The sequence below is a fragment of the Sapajus apella genome, unplaced genomic scaffold (genome assembly GCF_009761245.1).
Source record: "Sapajus apella isolate SASKATOON/1434 unplaced genomic scaffold, GSC_monkey_1.0 scaffold49, whole genome shotgun sequence".
NCBI lineage: Eukaryota > Metazoa > Chordata > Mammalia > Primates > Cebidae > Sapajus > Sapajus apella.
In genome coordinates this window covers 3,535,095-3,553,107 of record NW_022436989.1, presented here as the reverse complement: position 1 = coordinate 3,553,107, position 18,013 = coordinate 3,535,095, and the positions used below count along the sequence as shown (strand labels likewise).

General features: G+C 46.0%; 1 protein-coding gene across 1 annotated transcript in view; it reads left to right on the top strand.

Annotated features, from left to right (window-relative positions):
- KIF26B (kinesin family member 26B) overlaps window positions 1–18,013 on the top strand; it is a 557,329-nt gene that overhangs the window by 26,410 nt on the left and 512,906 nt on the right. The window lies entirely within an intron of this gene.

The following is an 18,013-nucleotide window of genomic DNA, read 5'->3' as shown; positions in this document are numbered from 1 at the left end:
ATGTGGCCATTGGATTCCAGTGAGTCTGTGTTCTCGTTCTGGCTCTCCTCTTAAATAGTGCTGCAGTTTGGGGCAACTTTCTCAACTCTGTCCTTGTCTCAACTTCCACATCTGTAAAATGGGGAGAATGCCTTCCTTTCAGGGTTATAGGCAAATGAAGTAGTAATCTCTTTTAAAATTCTTAGCCCAAGTACGTGCTCAGTCTCTGCTAGTTATCATTGCAGTTTCTATTTCCCAAAGTGTGACCTTGACTAAATGTGGCCCAGTACTTCAAGACAGGGAATTTGTAGTCACTTTAAAAAATCTTCAGCTGTGCTCATGCAGTCTGGAGTCCTGTGTTAGTTTTCCTGCCTGGGGCAGGTGAGCAGCTCAAGGGCCAGTGGTCCCCATGGAAATGGTGGGGCTGGGGGTGGAGGCAGGGGAACAGAAAGAAGCCAAGCTACAGAAACATTCACACACTTCTTCGTCACCAGAGCAGGATTTGGGGTCCTTCTAGTCGCTCCTGCAGGATTTTTTTTTAAGGCTTGGGTCTTGCTCTGTGTCCCTGGCTAGAGTGCAGTGAGGCGATCATAGTTCACTGTAACCTTGAACACCAGCTGCAGGATTCCTATGCTCTGCTGTGGGCGAGATGGGGTGGGGGGCGCCGTGTATCCCCTTCGTCCCCCTTCCTACTCCGCGAGGGACCCTGCCAGACATTCAGAGGGCTGGGAACTGCAACACTGACTGCCAGAGAGGAGCCTGCCTAAGCTCTCCGCAATCTTTCTGCATCGGTTTCTCGCCTTTACCTCTTTCACAGACAAATTCAAGCCCCGCCCCCTTTTCCCTTGAAATCACTTTTGTGCTGTTTAACCTCTTTACCCTGATTGCCCCCTTCTTTCTTGCTCCTTTTCTAGTAGTTTCCAGCTAATGGATCACCTGGATAAGATTGCCCCTGTCTTTGTGAGAGCAGCAATTAGCTCTCACCCTGGGAAGGCGGGTGTTCTGTTGCCTGGCAGCCTTGGTGCAGAGGATGGATTGGGTCTGCTTCTTTTCATTTGAAAGTAGGTTATCGATTAGCACAGATGCCAATTTACTGCAGAGGCTGTTGCCAGTGCCTCTTGATCTCATTATGGTGTAAATTTTCAAGATTGTATCACATTAGCTCAGGAGAATTCAGGAGAGAAAAACGTAGTAAAGTTAAAAAAGGCCGGAAGAAAATGAATATTTCTTCCAATATATTATAGCCCCGGCAAAAATAAGCATGGCTGCACCTGACCAGGTTTGGAACGGACCTGTGGGTGTCTGTGTTGGTGGGGGCGGGCGGTGTGTACCCGGCTTGGCTGTGAGGCAGGTGGGGGCGGGCGGTGTGTACCCGGCTTGGTTTTCAGGCGGGTGGGGGCGGGCGGTGTGTACCTGGGTTGGGTGTGAGGCAGGGGGGGGGGGGGGGGTGTGGGTGTGTAGCCGCCTTGGCTGTCATTCATGGGAAAACCCAACAACAGGTTTCAAAACACTTCCTCTTGTTACCTTTGGTTTCTTTGCGGGCTGATATTCTTGGGAAATCGTGATTTTTAGGGAAACTGTCAGACTGTTGGGTCTATTTTTTTTGTGTGGCAAGAGCCTTCTAGTCTCAGCTTTGTGAGACAGAAGGAGGCAGGGATGGTGAGATGGCAGAGGAGGAGATGCTGGCCACGCTGGGCTGGCTAATGCTAATTTTGGGGACCAGATGGTTTGTGTGCAGGCCTACCTGCTGTCCAGTTAGGAATCTGAGATCATTTCCTTCTAAAAAATGGCTTTATTGAGATACAATTTATGTGCCATAAAATTCACCTGTGTTAAGTGTGTGCAGGCTTGTGGATCAATTAGGGATCTAAGATCATTCTTTTCTAAAAAGTGGCTTTATATGTGCTGTAAAATTCACCTGCTTGAAATGTGTTTGTGCCTAACTGTTGGTCAGTCAGGAATCTGAGATCATTCTTTTTTTTTTTTTTCCGAGATCATTCTTTTCTAAAGAGTGGCTTTATTGAGATATGATTTATGTGTCATAAAATTTATCTGTTTTAAATGTGTGCGGGCCTAACTGTTGGTCAAGTAGGAATCTGAGATCATTCTTTTATAAAAAATGGCTTTATTGAGACAATTTATGTGCCGTAAAATTCACTTGTGTTAAATGTACAGCTCAGTGCATTTCCGTATATTGCCAAGCTTGCAGCCTTCGTCACTATCTCATTCTAGAACATTTCTGTCACTCCTCAAGGAAATGGCCCATCATCAGTCAGCCTCCACTCCACTCCACTCCCAGGCACAGGAAATGACCCATCTGCTTTCTGTCTCTCTGTATACTTTTTTTTTTTTTTGAAACAGAGTCTTGCTCTGTCACCAGGCTGGAGTGCAGTGGCACAGTCTTGGCTCACTGCAACCTCTGCCTCCCAGGTTCAAGCGATTCTCCTGCCTCAGCCTCCCAAGTAGCTGGTACAACAGGCATGCACCACCACGCCCAGCTATTTTTTATAGTTTTAGTAGAGACAGAGTTTCACCATGTTGGCCAGGGTAATGTTGATTTTCCTTTTGTTACCATTTTACATAAACAAAGTCATACAATCTGAAGGCTTTTGTAGATGGATTCTTTGACTTAGTACAATGTTTCAAGGTTGACTATGTTGTAGCTTGTATCAGTGCTTCCTTTGTTTTTATTGCCAGGTAATACTCCACTGTGTAAATGTGCCACATGCTGTATATCCATGCACCAGTCTACGGCTGTGTGGGCTATTTCTTGTTTTTGGCTGTTATGAGTAATGCTGCTATGAACATTTGTGTATAAATCTTGGTGTGGACATATGGTTTCATTTCTTATGGATAGATGCCTAGGTGTGGAATTGCTAGTTAATATTGCCAATTCTATGTTTAATGTTTTGAGAAACTTCCAAACTCTTCCCAAGTGGCAGCCCCATTTTATATTCCTCCTAGCAATAGATGAGGCTTTTGATTCTAGTATCACATCGTAGCTCTGTTGCATTTCACTAATGACCAGTGAGGTTGAGCATCTTTTCGTGTGCTTGTTGGCCATTCATATGTTTTCTTTGGAAAAACATTTATTCAAATCCTTTAGGTTTTTTTTTTTTTTTTTTTTTTTTTTGAGACAGAGTCTCGCTCTGTCACCCAGGCTGGAGTGCAATGGTGCGGTCTCGGCTCACTGCAGCCTCTGCCTCCCAGGTTCAAGCGATTCTCTTGCCTCAGCCTCCTGAGTAGCTGGGATTACAGGCGCGTGCCACCGCACCCAGCTAATTTTTGTGTTTTTAGTAGAGACGGGGTTTCAACATCTTGGCCAAGCTGGTCTCGAACTCCTGACCTCGTGATCCACCCGTCTCGGCCTCCCACAGTGCTGGGATTACAGGTATGAGCCACCGTGCCTGGCTGGTCTTTTTTTAATTGGGCTATTTTTGTTGTTATTGAGTTGTAAGTCTTTAGTATATTCTGGATAGAAGTCCCTTATCAGATATATGACTGGCCAGTATTTCCTCCTGGTCTGTGAGTTATCTTTTCACTTTCTTGATGGTGATGTTTGAAGCACAAAAGTTTTATGTTTGATGAAATCCAATTGACCAATTTTTATTTTATTTTTTTTCTTTTATTATTTTATTGTTTTTGGTGTCATATCTAAGAAATCATCTAATCGAAGATCACGAAGATTTACTTTTAGATTTTGTCTTAAGTGTTTTGTGGTTCTAGTTCCAACATTTAGATCTGTGATCGATTTTACTGTAAGATCATTCATTTTTCTTACATAAAGAAAATTTCCAGACTTGGCCCAGTGTGGTGGCTCGTGCCTGTAATCCCAGCACTTTGGGAGGCCGAGGCAGGTGGATCACGAGGTCAGGAGTTTGAGACCAGCCTGGCCAACATGGTGAAACCCCATCTCTACTAAAAATAAAAAAATTAGCTGAGCTTGGTGGTGGGCGCCTGTAATCACAGCTACTTGGGAGGCTGAGGCAGGAGAATAGTTTGAACCCCAGAGGCGAAGGTTGCGGTGAGCTGAGATCACACCATTGCACTCCAGTCTGGTTAAGAGGGAGAAACTCCGTCTCAAAACAAGAAAAAAAAGAAAATTTCCAGACTCATTCAGGTTTCCAGAAAATAGATTTAGAATGACCATTGTGGATTTTCTTTTCTATCATTTATTTTCTGACAAAACATACGTGGTGGCCATCACATGCTGGGTAGAATCAAGATTGCAAAGACTGACGTAAGAATCTGGCACACGAGCAGGCCAGAGAGATCCTGCCAACATCTCTAACGTGACTTCTGAGGGCGGGAGAGCTGTCACGGAAGCGACCTGCAGGTGTGAGATGCACGCCGAGGCACTGGCACTCCGCAGGTGAAAGCTCGACCTCCTCACCCACATGGGGTGGGGGGACAAAGCAAATTAACAATCGGAGAGAGTCCTGGTGGCATGGCACGATGAAGTCACGATGGCACCAGGGCAGTCTGCCAAGCAGGTTGTCAGAAGGGCAGGCAGAGTGACCGAGCTTTTTTGTTGGGGTCCTGTCATGTAGTTGTTGATGAAGCCGTCTCTGGTTTTGACTACATTCTTGCTTTCATTGGATTTTTTTCCTACATCTGGACCTCTAACCTCCAGCAGGAGGTATGTGAGCTTTTTTGGGGGGTGGGTAGGTGAGCTTTCTTAAATATGCGTCTGGTTTTCCTCCAAGTCTCCCAAGGGTATATAGCTTGGGGAAGTGGGTGGAGGTGAGACGCTGGGCTTATTTTTACTGACATCCAAGACCAGTGACACAAGGTAGAAGTCACTGGATGGAATGACCCTGTAGGAGATCCCTTTTGCAGCACTAATCACAAAGGGAGATTGCATGGTAGCGTGTCAAGGTGAGCTCCAGGCGAGGTCTCCAAACACCTTGCGTGTACTGCAAGAAACAGCTCAGCCCTACAGCAAACCGAGTGAGAAGGGACAGTGGGCCCTGGCTTGACTTCAGGCCACACGGCCTTGGCATCTGTGTGTGCACGTGTGCATTGTCGTCTGTGCGCACAGCTACACAAACGTGTCTTTACCATCTCCGGGAAGCAGGTTCATTGTTACTGTGCTTTCCTCTGCTTTTTGATTTTAAAATCTTGGGGGAAAGGATTGAACATCAAATGCACACATCTGTCCTGTGTAAAACTAAGAGCCAAAATTTTAAACTCTGAATTTATGCAACAGATTAAATGTGGAGTGTTAGTTCTCATCACAAAATAATTTAACCATTGTTTACCGTCAAGAGGGCAGCTTCCCATCAATGTAGTTAAAATGAACTTCTCAGAAATTCTTGTATTATAAATGGACGTGCACGCAAACCTTCTCTGAGAAACAGAGGCTGTGTGCTGAGTGGTGGGCTGTTTTTCGCGAATGTGGCTGCCTGGTCTCCTCCTAAATCTGAGATGGTAGGTGGAGGTTTATTATTGCTTGCACTGAAGAAGTCTTCCCGGAGCACTTAATTAGACATTGCTCTCGCTGTTTGCAGCCCAGTACGTGGGAGATGAGGGGACTCCAGTCCGGAACTCTAGACATCAAATCCATAGTTAGTGTTCAGAGCCACATTTTTTATTGCTTCTCTGGGATTATGCTAATCATTCAATTCAAATTTAATTCAACTCACATTTTTGACATTCTGCTGATGCTAAGGTGGTGGAGACACTTAACGAAACCCGGTTCCAGCCTTCAAGAACAGCACAAAGAAGGGAGGCTCTGGGCAGCATCCCGAGATACAAGCTGTGTTGGGGACCAGGTGGATGTAAGCATGCTTTCTGGGACTCTCGTTACCCTGAACATCAGCTTTGTGTCAGTCAACAAGCCCTGTGGTCTCTCTCTTCTCTCAGCAAAGTCTGAAGGAGTAGGACACTCCACCTGTGTGTCACAGGAATGAGCCATCATCTGGCGACTTAGGGACAGTGTCACGGATTCCATTTGCCACCAGTGTATTCGCTTGTATTTCTAATATTTATGTTTTCTTAATATGGTCCCCTTGCCCACGTGTGCTAATTTTCTAACTATCAGCCACATCGACAAAATGCCCCCTTCGATGAGTCATGGGCAGAGCTGGGTTCTAGTGGTGCTGGAAAAGCCACTTTAGCAAAGAGTGGACCCGCGTCCGTAGCCTTGGGTTAAGTGTCATCCACAAGCCCCTTACTGAGGTTCTTCATTTTCTGCTTTATTTGGGTGCAACAAAACCAGCCAAACAGCCTTAGTAAGTTATTCCGTGGGGTACAGTAAGCTCCCTGCATCTGTGAGGTAATGGGAATCTCAGTGAGTCCTGCCGAAAGTAGCAGTTTTGAGAAAGTGAGCTCGGAAGGGGGTCTAGGAGTCACGGGTGAGAGGTCCTGAGGTCAGCAGTCCACCTGACTTCCTTCCTTGTGACATAGCCAGGCGGTAAGTTACAGATCGCTCTCCTAGCCTTCTGTAAAGTGGGAATCTTAGTACCTGCCCTGCTTATCTTTCAGACAGAATCAAGTGAAACAGTGGAAGTGTTTTATAAATTAAAGTGATGTCAGATGTAAAGAGTATTAGTATAACATCATCATCATCATCATCGCCAAAGGAACTGTGGTCATGTTGGAGAAAAAGCCAAGTACTTTTCTAAGCAATTTAATTCTCCAGAATAAAAGATGGCAAGGTCTTTGCTTAGAACTAGAGGCCATTATCTTACGTGGAATGAGTCAGACACAAAAAGACAGATACTGCACATTCTCACTTACAAGTGGGAGCTAAATAATGTGTACACATGGATGGAGACAATCAAAAAGACAGAGTGAAGACTTGCAGAGGTGGCAGGTGGATGAGGGTGAGAAATTCTGAATGGACACTGTGTACATTATTCTAGTGATAGATGCTTTCAGTGCTCTGACTTCACCAATATGCGGTATATCCAAGTAACACAATTACACTTGGACCCCATACATTTATGCCAAAAAAGACCTTTGACACTAGCCATGACTGATGGCTTGGCTAATGCAGAGGAGTATTGCTATGGTCACTTCTTTTTGGTCAGCCAGAGAGATAGTACAAGACATGATTCAGGTTCTTGTCTTGACAAAAGGCTCAGGACACCTGCTTATACTTCAGGAGAATGTGGATTGGAAGGCTCTTGGTGTTTCTGTTTTGTGAGTGGGATTGAGTAGTTTTGTTGGAGGGGGGAGGGCGATGAGAGTGTAACACAGTTTTCACGGCCGTAAGAGGTGATAATAAGGAGTTATTAGAAAATGTTTTAGACACATGATAGGGTAAGTTGGTGAAGGGCCTGGAAGAACAGGCAAAGGATGCAGAATTGATGTTTTTGAGCTTTGATGAAAATTGTGGTTGAGGATTATTTTTCTGATCTTGAGGAAATTCAAGTTTGAATGATGAGGATGAATGAGGTTGATAAACACTGAAATTGGAATCAAGAGGAAAAGACACGGCAGAACAGAGGCGTGGCCAGCGAAGCCGGGAGAGTGGGCAGGAAGTGAAGCCAGCGCAGGAGCCCGACAACCCACCTCTCTGTCCGGGAGCCTCTGTTTGTCCCAAGGTCTTACTTTCCTACCGTCATGGAGTGCTGGGCTCCGCCTCCAGAGTCCATCTGGGATGGGCCTCAGAACTTGCATTTCTAACAGGTTTCCAGGTGATTCCTGAGAACCACTGCCATAGCCAAACCAGACAGCGTGGCTTCACAGACCACAGCACTCTCCCTTGGACTTAACTGCGTCCTCCTTCACTTTGATTATTTTCCTTGGCTCCTACGAAATGCCATCAAAACCTTACCCACCTAGTAGAGCTTTGCCCAGTGCCACTTTTTAAGGAAATGGTTGCCAGTCACGTCAGATGGTTCCAAGCACGCCCTGCCTCGACCACAAGCCTACCACCTCTTTCCTCGGAGGTACCGTGTGCTGTAGTTATTTATTTTCTATCTCATTTTCCCCTTCTGCATGGTAAACTCTTTAAGAGGAACAAAATATAGCTCCTTCAGTGTTTGGTGGAAGAATTTTGAGATAAGAAATCCTACTTCCCATTGACTCTGTGCTGCATTTAATGGTGTTGGCAAGAGCATCGAGACACTCAAAGGGCAGGGATTAGATTTGATTCACGTTAGAAGCCACTGGGTCGCCCGACTAATTCCTTGCCCACAGTAGGCCCATGGTAAGTACTTGTGAATGAATGATACTCTTCCACACTCCAGATGTTGCAGGAAAGAGAAATAAGAAAGTCCGCATGGTCTTCCTGCTTCTACTCCTGTAACCCTCATAAACCACGGGCCTTCTAGGAGGACAATGGTTGTTTTTAATGAACTGATGTGTGGCATAGTTTAAACCTATTTATTATCCTTCAGCCCTTAGCTTTGAGTAGGATTCATCAGCCAGGACGGTCTGGGGAGGGGCAGGCCTCCTTCCCAGGTTATTGCTTTTCCAGAGAAAAGCACTTTGAAGAGGATGGTGGAGACCGATCTTTTATTTTAGTTCAATATAATTCTACCTTTGTTTTTTCGCACACACTACACACGTACACGCACACACGCTCACACGCTCACACGCTTCAGAAGTCTCTCATGGCTAACGATGGGGCTCCGTAAGTTTTACGTTAGGAAGACTTGAGAAGCAGGGACAAACCATGGAGAAAAGGTGTGTACTTCTGAGGATTTAATTTTAGTACCTGACATAAAAATGTATGAGTAATACATGCTCATTATAAAGAATGAAAATAGTACAGAAGAAGATAGAGTCAAAAGTTAAAGTACCCCCCGGGGAAGCGTATTTATATAAAGTGTTACAGAGAGAGATTTTGAAATTTTAATGCCCAAAAGTAAAGTAAATGATGTTCACAATATAGATGACAACTAGCCACAGTGTCGTTACCCAGGATAATTAACGTGTGATTTTTCTGGTGTCCTCGAAATTATTAGCACTCCCCGACGTACTGGAGTTGCACAGATGTATTTTAATTTCACATTTGAGCATTTCTCAGTGGTTTCCAGCCCTGAGCTGGATGACTTTTTAAGCAGATGATGTTAGCCAAGCTTGGGGCAGAAAAAGCTAAGGAATGGGATGCTGTCTGGTCCCTTCCTCCATCCCTCCCTTCCTCCCTCAGTCCTTCTGTTTTGCAGCAGATGCTCATTGAGGACTCCCTATGCTACCTCCCTGAGGTACTGTGCCAGGTGTCGGAAATACAGTGTGAGCAAAGCAGACCTCCAGTGCCTGCGTCTTGGGAGATTCAAATCAGGATACCAAGTCCGTGCCGTCTCTGGAGCCAGACAGCCTGAGTTCAAATTCCAGATCAGGTACTCACTACACGATGTGCCCTCAGACAAGTTACTTGTGTCTCTGGCCTCAGTTTCCTCATCTGAAAATGGGAGTGATAAAAGCGTCTACCTCAAGGTTATTCAATATAGGGATTAAAATTAATAATGCATGTAAAGTGATTAGAATAAGTTAATATTTGGTAAGTGCTTGGCTGGGTGCGGTGGTGCACGTCTGTAATCCCAGCACTTTGGGAGGCTGAGGTGGGTGGATCACCTGAAGTCAGAAGTTCAAGACCAGCCTGGCCAACGTGGCAAAACCCCATCTCTACTTAAAACACAAAAATTAGCCAGGCACGGTGGTGCATGCCTGTAATCCAGCTACTCGGGAGGCTGAGGCAGGAGGATTGCTTGAACCTGGGAGGTGGAGGTTGCAGTGAGCCAAGATTGTGCCATTGCATTTCAGCCTGGATGACAGAGTGAGACTCCATCTCAAAAAAAAAAAAAAAAAAAAAAAAGAATTGTTAAGTGCTAAATAAATATTATTTACAGTCAGAGTGGGGACAGACATTTAACAAATAGTAATAAATAAATATGAAGTTCTCAACTGAGATGAAGGAAAGATGAAGAATGCTATAGAGAGTGTAACAGGAATTCTAATTTAGACCGGGAGGTCAGGGAGGCGTCATGTGCAGCTGCTGGCGGCGGAAAGGAAGCCCCTGTGGGGGTGGGAGAGGGAGACGTGGGGGTGGGAGAGGGAGATGGGAGAGTGGCGGCTGAGCTGAGCTGAGGCTGGAGTCCCAAGCAGGGGACAGATGAGATGGGGCCTCAGGGCATCTAAGTTCACTTCATTCATTTTCTTTTTTTTTTTTTTTAAATGGGGTTTCACCTTATTGGTCAGGCTGGTCGTGAACTCCTGACCTCAGGCGATCTGCCCGCCTTGGCCTCCAAAGTGCTTGGATTACAGGCGTGAGCCACCACGCCCGGCCTACTTCATTCATTTTCAAGATGAAGAAACTGAGGTCCAGAAAGATGACTGCTTTGTCCAGGTGACAGGCTGGTGACGTAGCTCAGACAAGACAGGAGTCTTCTTATTCCTGGTGCTCCGGCTAGAAAACCCTTTCCCCTCAAACTTGCATACTTTCCATCCCTATCAGATGCAAATCTAAATGTCCTTACACCTGTTCCTGGTAGGCTGCCCTCATACCAAAAGAGAACAAACAGAGGCAAGCCTGCACAGGCATGCTTCCCTCCCTGCTGTCTAGGTCCTTCCTTCTTGGAGGTAATGGCGCTCAGAGCTGTATGTTGGATGGTAGTGGGTTGTTGATTAGGGGGGAATTCAGGCTGTTACTTTGTTTCCAGTTTTAAATAATCTGACCCATGAGTCTCTTTAGTTACCCATCCACCTGTTCATGTATCCACTTTTTTTTTTGGAGACAGAGTCTCACTCTCTTGCTCAGGCTGGAGTGCAGTGGCACAATCTCAGCTCACTGCAACCTCTGCCTCCCAGGTTCAGGTGATTCTCCTGCCGCAGCCTCCCAAGTAGCTGGGATTACAGGAGTGAGCCACTGCGTCTGGCCCATGTATCTACATGTCTATTCATCCACCCATCTATGTATCCATCCACTCATTCATCCGTCTGTCCATCCATCCGTCCGTCCATCCATCCATCCATCCATCCCTCCTTCCTTCCCTCCCTCCCTCTACTTGTTCATTTGTTTATTCATGCAATCCACAAATATTTATTGAAGGGCAGGTATGAATCACATATTTGTGCCAGGTAATTTTGATGGTCAGCCACACAAACCAGGCCTCTGCCCTCATGTAGTTTACAGTCTGTCAGCAGTAGATTGACAGGAACATATCATGTGTGTATACTTAGGTGCTATCGCTGTGCTATGGGATTTAAAAATATATACGAGATGGTTCTGACACCCACAAGGAATGCACACTCCCGTTAATCCCACAAGGCTATTTCTTTGGTGGTTTATTTGTTTTTAATTTCCAAGATAGGGGCAGTGATATTCCCAAATCTCATTTCTCTGCTAAATCTCATTTTCACAGATGCTCAGCGAAGGATAGAGGGTGACTACGTAGCACACGCTGCATTCAGCCAGGAATGGCATTTCATGAACCGCTCTTTATCTCCCTTCTGGTCTCTTGAGTCTGGTTGATCTCGTCTAGAGCTCTGATAATCTCCTAGACAAAATATTTAAATCTTTTGCAGCTCTAGGGACTTTGAAGAAGGAACACTGTGGCTAACATCCTAAATATTTTGGAATATCATTAATGCAAGGGTTATATAGCAGATGCTGTTCAGCACAATCTCTATCCCAAGAGAATGCATCAATATCTTTGTATATGGAAATGTACACATATACTCATGAATTTCTCCAGCCTCCCAAGCCCACACCTCTTTCCCCTTGGATGCTAGCCTTTTCTTCCCTCCTCCAGCCCCTGCTTACTTTAATATACATTTTCTTCTCTTTGTTTTCAGAAAGGGATACAAAATTGTTACTATACATGATTGATAGAGGCTTAAATTGTTATTGTTATCTCTTCCTGTGGCTAACTTGCCTTTTCGTAGAGAAGGAAGCTTTAATTCAAAGGATTGATTGTTGAATTTCAAATGTAGGCAGGGCTGATTGGGGGTATAGGGTTTTTTAAACAATCTTAAAATCATGATATATGAGTAAAGGCACAACACTCATAAGACAACAGTGCAGGGCGTTTTCCAAAGTGAGTGAAAGTCCTTGTGTGACCCCCGTGGATGCCTCTTTATTCTTGTTTTGTAGAAAAAGTAACTGATTTTTTAAAAAGTGTATTAAGCCCACACCTCTGTGCCCAGTATTTTGTTTGTTTGTTTTTTGAGACAGTTTCACTCTTTTTTTTTTTTTTTTTTTTTGAGACGGAGTTTCACTCTTGTTACCCAGGCTGGAGTGCAATGGCGCGATCTCGGCTCACCGCAACCTCCGCCTCCTGGGTTCAGGCAATTCTCCTGCCTCAGCCTCCTGAGTAGCTGGGATTACAGGCACGCGCCACCATGCCCAGCCAATTTTTTGTAGTTTTAGTAGAGACGGGGTTTCACCATGTTGACCAGGATGGTCTCGATCTCTTGACCTCGTGATCCACCCGCCTCGGCCTCCCAAAGTGCTGGGATTACAGGCTTGAGCCACCGCGCCCGGCCGACAGAGTTTCACTCTTGTCGCCCAGGCTGGAGTGCAGTGGCACGATCTTGGCTCACTGCAACCTCCACCTCCCAGGTTCAAGCAATTCTCCTGTCTCGGCCTCCCGAGTAGCTGGGATTACAGGCATCCGCCACCACACCCAGCTAATATTTGTATTTTTAGTAGAGATGGGTTTCATCATATTGGTCAGGCTGGTCTTGAACTCCTGACCTCAGGTGATCCACCCGCCTCGGCCTCCCAAAGTGCTGGGATTACAGGTTTGAGCCACCACGCCAGGCCCAGTATTTCTTTAGAACAACCCTGAAAAGGAGACAGGATTATCTTCACTTTACGCCCGAGACAGGTGAAGATTATAGCAGCTAAGGGGCTAGCTCAGCCACACAGCGAAGAATTAGAGTTGAGCCTGGGTCTTGGGTCTAGATCACCTCCCTGGGTTAAACACAGTCCTGCCTCAATACACCCACTGCCTCACCTCCTGATTTGCAAGGTATTACAAGTTAAACATGCAACAAATAGACTGGATCAGCTTCATTTTGAAATAACATAGCAGTTATAATGCAGATGACATTATACTTGAAATAAAATAATCCTGATAATAGAGCAAGCACAGTCACCTGCTTTAGTAGTTACATGTTAGCACAGAGAACGCAGAGTTCATTTAAATGCTAGTAAAGGGCTACCGGGTTCTGAATTCTTAGTATTTGCAGATTCCTCCCTTCGCCTTCTAACCTTCAGCTCTGCCATGGTTTTTTTCTGTGACCACTGGAATTCTAAATTCAGAAGGGTAGTTAGCCACCTGGATAATTGCACCTTTGTAACTTTTCAGACAACAACCTAGAGGCAGAGGAGAACTACAATAAATGACTTGTAATTTCAGGTCTTAGATCTCTGCTTTAACATAAAACCAGCTTTCCGCTTCCTTAGATTCACAACCTGAAGAAATCAAAGCTGAACATGACCAGAAGTCATTATCTACTATTTAAAGCCTGTTCTAGGAGGGAGACAAGCCCCCTTTTTAGGAGGTGCAGGGGGTAGGGGATCCATTTCTCATTTTGCTGTGTTGCTGCAGGAATGTTTTAATAGGGATACTTTTTACCCCCGGCTAAGCCGCACCACAGGAGTACGATTGTATCTGAGGAGGCGGCTTGACTCCATGCTTCAGGGAGAAGTCTTTCATTTCCTGTTGGGGTTTTAAAGTTGCCCTTGTTTAGGTCGTTGCTGTTTTATAAGTCAGCCTGAATATTTAAAGGCAGGAGGGCCGTTGGCCTGTGTTGTGTTGGCCTTGGGGCATTAGAATTACAGAGCAGCTTTATTTGGGATTTCGAGGCTGGCCATATGTACTCAATTATCCCATTTTCAACGACTTGGTCCTTTGTACCACGTCTTTCCCCAAGCCCTTTCGTGAGGGCCACTGTTGCTATTCACATTCAGTCAGACCTGAGCAATGGTGTCAGGAAGGGAAGCTCTGCGTGGAGGATCTCCGGCAGCGTTACTCACTGTCCTCACTGCAGAACACTCCTTGTGTACCCTCTACCTTAGCTAAGTTTGTTCCAAGAAAATGACAGAAAGTTCTTTCACACGGGAGTACACAGACTCATCAGGCTCAGTGGGAAGAGCCTGGGCTTTCAAGTGTGAAAGCAAATCTAGGTTCACTTCCCGATCTCCCTGTCTGAGCTTGGAAAACGTTACTTCACTTTTCCGAACCTCAGTTTCTCCGTGTTGAAATGACTGGGTGCTATGGCTCACGCCTATAATCCAGAGGCTGAGGTGGGTGGATTGTTTGACGCCAGAAGTTCAAGACCAGCCTGGCCAACATGGTGAAACCCCGTGTCTATTAAAAATACACACACACCTGAACCCAGGAGGCAGAGGTTGTGGTGAGCCGAGATCGCGCCATTGCACTCCAGCCTAGGTAACAAGAGCGAAATTCCATCTCAAAAAAAAAAAAAAAATACACACACAGGCTGGGTGCGGTGGCTCACGCCTGTAATTCCAGCACTTTGGGAGGTCAAGGTGGGTGGATCACCTTAGGTTGGGAGTTCAAGAACAGCCTGACCAACATGGAAGAAAGCCTGTGTCTACTAAAAATACAAAAATTATCCGGGCGTGGTGGCACATGCCTGTAATCCCAGCCACTCAGGAGGCTGAGGCAGGAGAATCACTTGGACCCGGAGGTGGAGGTTGCGGTAAGCTGAGATCGTGCCATTGCACTCCAGCCTGGGCAACAAGGGGGAAACTCCATTTAAAAAAAAAAATACACACACAAACAGCCAGGTGTGGTGGCATGTGCCTGTAACCCCAGCTACTCAGGAGGCTGAGGCAGGAGAATCATTTGAACCCAGGAGGTGGAGGCTGCAGTGAGAAGAGATCGTACCACTGCACTCCAGCCTGGGTGACTGGAGCAAGACTCTGTCTCAAAAAAAGAAGAAAAAATGAGTTAAAGTTACAAGGAAGCTGATTTTGGCATCCATAAGAAAAATGGGCACAACGATTGTAGCTTTGTGCGTGGACGGCCATGGGAGTGTTTTCTGGCTCCTAGACGTTCAGTCCTGCACAGTAGCCTCCCTTCTCCTGCCCTTCTCATAGGTTTTCATTCAGCAGACGCTTATTCACCATCTTACGGTGTTTCAAGATGTGTATGTTTGAATTTTAGCTGGGCGTGTGCCCTAACAGCATGGATTTCAAGCTGTCGCAACAGACCATGGGACAGATATTTCTTACACTGTGTGGGTTGCGTGACTGGGACCCCCATTTGCCACACTGCTAGCATTCGTCCACTTTGAAAGATTTTCTTCCTTGTCCTTCTTGCTGAATCAGGAAGTGGACTTTACGTGGTACCTGCAGTTTGATGATGCGCCTCCTCTCCCTGCTCCCTTGGAGGTGCTGCGGGAAAGCACTGTTCCCCGGAGTCCAGCTCCCTCGCTGCTCCCTGTCTCTCTGCGTCTTGCATCTCAGCCTCTCCCCTTGTGGCATTGATTCCTGTGGATCCGAAAACTTTTTGTATGTTTTGTGGCCACCTTTGTATTCCAGATGCTAGAGCAGAGGGGAGTGCGGGCTGCCGCATGAACTTAGGTGGTAAAAGAGCCTCAGGATAAAGCTTTCATAGGACCTGCTATCGATGGAAGCTTCTTGAGTGTAATTAGGAACCACGTCCTGTTCCCCTGTTCCCCAGAGGAGTATACATCCGTACGCATTAGCTCTGAGTCAGCAACGAGCTTACATCTTCACACCCAGATGTTGTAGGTTTATTTCATACGTCCTTCTGCGGTCATTGCCACGTAAGGCTCAGGTTGCAGTGACCTACTGGCTAGGGGCATGGAGAGAAGCTCTCACGAGGGTTCTGGAAGGTACATCAGGCCTAGGAGAGAGGAACAAATGGAAACAACACTGGGGCTTCATGGATGGTGATAATTGATGCAAGAGACTTTCCAGTTAGAGTACTGAGTATACACACTGTTTAGAACATCACTCCAGAAACTGTACTCATTTGAAGCTGTAGTGAAATGTATCTTCTGTGTCGTAAGGATCTCTTAAATTCCTCTAACGGCTTTGTCTCAGCCTCAAAACAAATAATCCCCTTAAAAATCTTAAGATTTTAGTTTTTCTAGCTTTATTTTGTGTGATTTTTAATTTTTTTTATTTTTAAGAGATGAGGTTTCCCTCTGTCACCAAGGCTGGGTGCAGTGGTGCAATCATAGCTCACTACAGCCTCGAACTCCGTGGCTCAAGTGATGCTCCCACCTCAGCCTCCCAAGTAGCTGGGACTTCAGATACACACCACCATTCCTGGCTAATTTTTAACAATTAATTTCTGTAGAAATGGATCCTTGCTATGTTGCCCCGGCTGGTCCTGATCTCCTGTGATCTTGCTGCCTTGGCCTCACAAAGTGTTGGATTGCTGGAAATGGGAGAGAGCAGCCACTGTGCTGGGCCTTTTTAACTGTTGATTTAACAGGCCTGGTTGGGGTGTGAAATGGAGTTCGTGGGGCCAGGTGCAGTGGCTTGTGCCTGTAATCCGAGCACTTTGGGAGGCCAAGGCGGGTGGATCATGAGGTCAGGAGTTCAAGACCAGCCTGACCATGGGCCCTAGAGTACATTCTAGACACAGTCTCTCTGATACCCTGGATTTTGTGCATACCAGGGCATCACATTCTGTTAAAAAGACCATGAGTGTTGTTTATTGTTTTTGCAAATGCAGTTTATTCTAAGCACAGTGTATGCTAGAATTATTTCTTGACTTTATAATGGTATTGTCATTAAGGTGTATAGAAAGTGTACTAATTCCTATTCTATAGGCAAACGCAACTGGGGCACAGCAGTAATACTGCCTTACTGAATCTTAGTAGAATCGAGGGTAAATAATACTTGAAGTGTACAATAAAAATAAGAATAATATGCTTCAACCAGCAGCACTGATCACCGTAAGAATGGTGTGGTTGCAGACTGTGCTTCCACAATGATTGCACAATTGCTGGGCTCACTTGGCAGCCTATGACGTGGCCGGCGTGCTGGCAACCAGATCTTCCTGAGTGAAACTCCTTCCATGATGTTCCCACCACGGGATTTTGTGCTGGGCTAACGAACAGAACGGCCGTCCTGAGGGATGTTTCTTTTTCTTTTCTTTTCTTTTTTTAGACGTAGGGTCTCCTTCTGTCGCCTATGCTGGAGTGCAGTGGTGGGATTATGGCTCACTGCACACCTTCTGGGCTCAAATGACCCTCCTGACTCAGTGGCCTCCCCTCCACCCACCCACCCACATCCCTGCCAAGTAGCTGAGACTACAGGTGCCCATGTCTGGCTAATTTAAAAAGCGTTTTTAAAGAGACAGGGTCTTGTTATATTTTCCAGGCTGGTCTCGAACTCCTGGCCTCAAGCAATCCTCCCATCTCGCTCTCCCAAAGTGCAGGGATTACAGGAGTGAGCCACTGAGCCCAGCCTTTGAGGAGACTTTTCTGATAGCTGGTCTTTGCCATGCTCAGAGAGCCAGGCCAGGCACCAGGCTTCCTCTTTGTTGACTCATACGTGGGGTTCTCTTATATTTACTCAAACTGAATGTCCTGAAGCATCCATAACCCCTTCTTCTCCCGTTCCCTGGAAAGGCTGGAGGCATAACTCCAGGAAAATGTTTTGCTTGGGTGTGGAGAAATGGTGTAAATGGGTACAGATGTGAGGCGTGAGCCTCGGCTGTCACCGCAGCTGCACCCAAAGTGGTCCCCACTTCTTCCATTCTTTGCATCTGTCCTGATCACTCCCATTGTCTTTGCACAAAGGATTATGCATTTCATGTGGTATGCCTAAATTGATTTTCCTTATGAGGAGGGAAAGGGAGTGGGAATAGAAGACAATTGTTTAATCCAGCAATCATGCAATAATGTGGTTTTGATATTAAAGGAACAACTTTAGGCTGTGGAGTGGCCTGAAGCACAGTTGCACATAGCTATCCAGGCAGTTACTGACCTGAAGTATGAGCCTCCGTGGCTGCTTTGAGGAGTAAGATGCATCACTCTTGAAGGAGACCGGGCGGATACGGAGAGTGTGTCTGACAGATAAGCTTGAACCCTGGATCTTGATGCTCCCTTGACTGCAGCCGTGCAA